Source organism: Triticum urartu, chromosome 6A (assembly GCF_056163025.1).
Source record: "Triticum urartu cultivar PI428250 chromosome 6A, HENAU_Tu73, whole genome shotgun sequence".
NCBI classification, from domain to species: Eukaryota; Viridiplantae; Streptophyta; class Magnoliopsida; order Poales; family Poaceae; genus Triticum; species Triticum urartu.
The window spans coordinates 53,898,093-53,904,092 of record NC_141878.1 but is presented as its reverse complement, the minus strand read 5'-3'; positions in this window follow the sequence as shown (position 1 = coordinate 53,904,092).

The window sequence follows — 6,000 nt, the reverse complement described above, 5'->3', positions numbered from 1 at the left end:
GGCTGATTTGGATCCATATGTTTCATGCTATGGTTAGGTTTACCTTAATACTTCTGTTGTAGTTGCGGATGCTTACAATGGGGTTTAATCATAAGTGGGATGCTTATCCAAGTAAGGACAGCACCCAAGCACCGGTCCACCCACATATCAAATTATCAAAGTACCGAACGTGAATCATTTGATCATGATGAAAACTAGCTTGATGATAATTCCCATGTGTCCTCGGGAGCGCTTTTCTCTATATAAGAAATTTTCCGGGCTGGTCCTTTGCTACAAAAAGGATTGGGCCATCTTGCTGCACCTTATTTACTTTTATTACTTGCTACTCGTTACAAATTACCTTATCACAAAACTATCTGTTACCGATAATTTCAGTGCTTGCAGAGAATACCTTGTTGAAAAACGCTTATCATTTCCTTCTGCTCCTCGTTGGGTTCGACACTCTTACTTATCGAAAGGACTACAATAGATCCCCTATACTTGTGGGTCATCAATTTCCCCCTCGAAACCATGAAACTTCCTCGGTGATGGTTCAATTTATGAAAGGCGCGCATCACGACATAAGGAAAACATTCTCCAATTTTTACCAAGTTATGGTGAGGCCATACCATGGCACCACGCCAGGCATCATGTTTTCCAACCATGTGTTTCATTTTTTGTATAGTTGTTAACCGAGTAAACGACGCGTTTATGGTTGACTATTGCCACACATTTCCTTCAAATATCTGCCCATTCCTTGTAAAAGGCATTAGAATGTGCTAAATAACACGAGCATGGTTTTCCAGACCATTCTTGTGCACCTTTTCATGCATCGATTTTTCGAATTTGAATTATGTCCATTAATGCCTAGAAAATGCACATAATCCCCCAAATATGGTGAATGAGCCCGGAAAAATGTCAAAATTTGAACACATTGCATTTGAGGCGGTATGTTGATCGTTGGAAAAAAACTGAATGACAAACTAGGACGGAAATTAGGATTCCCCTTCAATCTTGGGGATTTTCCCTCTCGAAAGCATGGAACTTCATCGGTGATGGTTCGAATTATGAAGGGCGTGCATGACGACATAAGCCAAACCTTCTATTTACTAGGGCATGGTGAGGTCATACCATCGCACCATGCTAGGCGTCATGTTTTTAAGCATTTATTTCATTTTTCTATAGTTGAAAACCCAACAAACAGACATTTGTGGTTGACTATTGCCACACATTTCATCAAAATATTTGTCCATTCCTTGTAAAAGGCATGACAATTTACTAAATGGCACGAGCATGGTTTTCTAGGCCATTCTTGTGGACCCTTTCATGCATCGATTGTTTGAACTTGAATTATGCGCATTAATGCCTAGGAAATGCACATAATCCCCTAAATATGGAAAATGAACCGGAGAAGTGCCAAATTTCAACACGGTGATTTGCAGGTTGTATGCTCATCATAGAAAAAAAATTGTGGACAAAGAACAAAGGAAATTTGGATCCCCTTTAATCTTGGTGATTTCCCCCTCAAAACCATGAAACTTCCTCGGATGATGGTTCGTTTTATGAAAGGCGCACATCACGATATAAGGAAAACATTCTCCAATTTTTACCGGGGCATGGTGAGGCCATACCATGGCACCACACAAGGCGTCATGTTTTCCAACCATGTGTTTCATTTTATGTATGGCACGAGCATGGTTTTCCAGGCCGTTCTTGTGCACCTTTTCATGCACCGATTGTTCGAATTTGAATTATGTGCATAATTAATGCCTAGAAAATGCACACAATCCCCTAAATATGGTAAATGAGTTCGGAAAAATGTCAAATTTGAACACATTTCATTTGAGGCGGTATGTTGATCATTGGAAAAAAATTGAATGACAAACTAGGACGGAAATTTGGATCCCCCTTCAATCTTGGTGATTTCCCTCCCGAAAGCATTGACCTTCCTCGGTGATGGTTCGATTTATGAAGGGCGTGCATGATGACATAAATCAAACCTTCTCAGCTTTTAACCAGGGCACGGTGAGGCTGAAGGAAATATGCCCTAGGGGTAGTAATAAAGTTATTATTTATTACCTCATATCATGATAAAAGTGTGTTATTCATGTGAGAGTTGTATTAACCGGAAACATAATACATGTGTGAATACATAGACAACATAGTGTCACTAGTATGCCTTTACTTGACTAGCTCGTTGATCAAAGATGGTTGAGTTTCCTAGCCATAGAAATGAGTTGTCATTTGATTAACGGGATCACATCATTAGGAGAATGATGAGATTGACATGACCCATTCCATTAGCTTAGCACTTGATCGTTTAGTTTGCTGTTATTGCTTTCTTCATGACTTATACATGTTCCTATGACTATGAGATTATGCAACTCCCGATTACCGGAAGAATACTTTGTGTGCTACCAAACATCACAACGTAACTAGGTGATTATAAAGGTGCTCTACAGGTGTCTCCGATGGTGTTCGTTGAGTTGGCATAGATCGAGAATAGGATTTGTCACTCCGATTGTCGGAGAGGAATCTTTGGGCCCTCTCGGTAATGCACATCACTACAAGCCTTGCAAGCAATGTGACTAATGAGTTAGTTACGGGATGATGCATTACGGAACGAGTAAAGAGACTTGCCAGTAGCGAGATTGAACTAGGTATTGAGATACCGATGATCGAATCTCGGGCAAGTAACATGCCGATGACAAAGGGAACAACGTACATTGTTATGCGGTTCGACCAATAAAGATCTTCATAGAATATGTAGGAGCCAATATGGGCATCCAGGTTCCGCTATTGGTTATTGACCAGAGAAGTGTCTCGGTCATGTCTACATAGTTCTCGAACCCGTAGGGTCCGCACGCTTAACGTTCGTTAACGATATAGTATTTATGAGTTATGTATGTTGGTAACTGAATGTTGTTTGGAGTTCTGGATAAGATCACGGACATGATGAGGAACTCCGGAATGGTTCGGAGATAAAGTTTGATATATCCAATAATAATGTTTGGTCTCCGGAAGGGTTCCGAAATTCACCGGAAGGGGTTCCGGATGTTTCCCAGAATGTTTGGGTACAAGAACACTTTATTTGGGCCAAAGGGGAAAGCCCACAAGGTTTTTGAAAAGCGCAAAAGGAGTCCAGGGGCCAAACGCCGGGGACCCTGGCGTCTGGCCCTGGAGTCCGAGAAGGACTCTTGACTTTCGGGTGAAACCGACTTTGTGGAGGCTTTTACTCCAAGTTTCGACCCCAAGGCTTAACATATAAATAGAGGGGTAGGGCTAGCACCGAAGACACATCAAGAAACACCAAGCCGTGTGCCGGCAACCCCGTCCCCTCTAGTTTATCCTCCGTAATAGTTTTCGTAGTGCTTAGGCGAAGCCCTGCGGAGATTGTTCTTCACCAACACCGTCACCACGCCGTCGTGCTGCCGGAACTCATCTACTACTTCGCCCCTCTTGCTGGATCAAGAAGGCGAGGACGTCATCGAGCTGAACGTGTGCTGAACGCGGAGGTGTCGTACATTCGGTACTTGATCGAGACGGATCGTGAAGGTGTACGACTATATCAACCGCATTGATAAGCGCTTCCGCTTCCAGTCTATGAGGGTACATAGACATACTCTCCCCTCTCGTTGCTATGCATCACAATGATCTTGCATGTGCGTAGGAATTTTTTTGAAATTACTACGTTACCCAACAGTGGCATCCGAGCCAGGTTTATGCGTAGATGTTATATGCATGAGTACAACACAAGTGAGTTGTGGGCAATACAAGTAATACTGCTTACCAGCATGTCATACTTTGGTTCGGCGGTATTGTTGGATAAAGCGGCCCGGACGTGCTTTGCACACATGTGGCTGGCGGGTGTCAGTTTCTCCAACTTTAGTTCAACCGAGTGTGACTACGCCCGGTCCTTGTTGTAGGTTAAAACAGCACTAACTTGATGAACTATCATTGTGGTTTTGATGCGTAGGTAAGAATGGTTCTTGCTCAGCCCGTAGCAGCCACGTAAAACTTGCAACAACAAAGTAGAGGAGGTCTAACTTGTTTTTGCAGGGCATGTTGTGATGTGATATGGTCAATGCATGATGCTATATTTTATTGTATGAGATGATCATGTTTTGTAACGGAGTTATCGGCAACTGGCAGGAGCCATATGGTTGTCGCTTTATTGTATGAAATGCAATCGCCATGTAATTGCTTTACTGTATCACTAAGCGGTAGCGATAGTCGTAGAAGCAATAGTTGGCGAGACGACAACGATGCTACGATGGAGATCAAGGTGTCGCGCCGGTGACGATGGTGATCATGACGGTGCTTTGGATATGGAGATCAAAGGCACAAGATGATGATGGCCATATCATATCACTTATATTGATTGCATGTGATGTTTATCCTCTATGCATCTTATTGTGCTTTGATTGACGGTAGCATTATAACATGATCTCTCACTAAAAATTTCAAGGTACAAGTGTTCTCCCTGAGTATGCACCATTGCAAAAGATCGTTGTGCCGAGACACCACGTGATGATCGGGTGTGATAAGCTCAATGTTCTATACAACGGGTGCAAGCCAGTTTTGCACACGCAGAATACTTGGGTTAAACTTGACGAGCCTGCCATATGCAGACATGTCCTCGGAACACTGAGACCGAAAGGTCGAGCATGAATCATATAGTAGATATGATCAACATAGTGATGTTCACCATTGAAAACTACTCCATTTCACGTGATGATCAGATATGGTTTAGTTGATTTGGATCACGTGATCACTTAGATGATTAGAGGGATGTCTATCTAAGTGGGAGTTCTTAAGTAATACGATTAATTGAACTTAAATTTATCATGAACTTAGTCCTGATAGTATTTGCATATCTATGTTGTAGATCAATAGCTCGCGATGTAGCTCCCCGTTTATTTTTTTCATATGTTCCTAGAGAAAAACTAATTTGAAAGATGCTAGTAGCAATGATGTGGATTGGATATGTGATCTGAGGATTATCCTCATTGCTGCACAGAAAAATTATGTCCTTGATGCACAACTAGGTGACAAACCTATTGCAGGAGCATATGCACACGTTACGAACATTTGACAAAGCTCGGTATGATGACTACTTGAGAGTTTAGTGCACCATGCTTTACGGCTTAGAACCAGGATTCAAAAATGTTTTGAGCGCCACGGAGCATATAAGATGTTCCAAGAGCTGAAATTGGTATTTCAGACTCATGCCCGAGTCGAGAGGTATGAGACTTCTGACAAGTACTTTTCCTACAAGACGAAGGAGAATAGCTCAGCTAGTGAGCACGTGCTTAGAATGTCTGAGTACTACAATCACTTGAATCAAGTAGGAGTTAATCTTCCAGATAAGATAGTGATTGACAGAGTTCTCTAGTCACTATCACCAAGTTACTAGAACTTCGTGATGAACTATAATATGCAAGGGATGGATAAGACAATTCCCGAGCTCTCCGCAATGCTAAAGGCTGCGGAGGTAGAAATCAAGAAGGAGCATCAAGTGTTGATGGTCAACAAGACTACCAGTTTCAAGAAAAAGGATAAAGGGAAGAAGAAGGGGAACTTCAAAAAGAACGGCAAACAAGTTGCTGCTCGGGAGAAGAAACCCAAGTCTGGACCTAAGCCTGAGACTGAGTGCTTCTACTGCAAACAGACTAGTCACTGGAAGCGGAACTGCCCCAAGTATTTGGCGGATAAGAAGGATGACAAGGTGAACAAAGGTATATGTGATATACATGTTATTGATGTGTACCTTACTAGAGCTCGCAGTAGCACCTGGGTATTTGATACTGGTTCTGTTGCTAATATTTGCAACTCGAAACAAGGACTATGGATTGAGCGAAGATTGGTTAAGGACGAGGTGACGATGCGCGTGGGAAATGGTTCCAAAGTCAATGTGATCGCCGTCGGCACGCTACCTCTACATCTACCTTCAGGATTAATTTTAGACCTGAATAATTGTTATTTGGTGTCGGCGTTAAGCATAAAAATTATATCTGGATC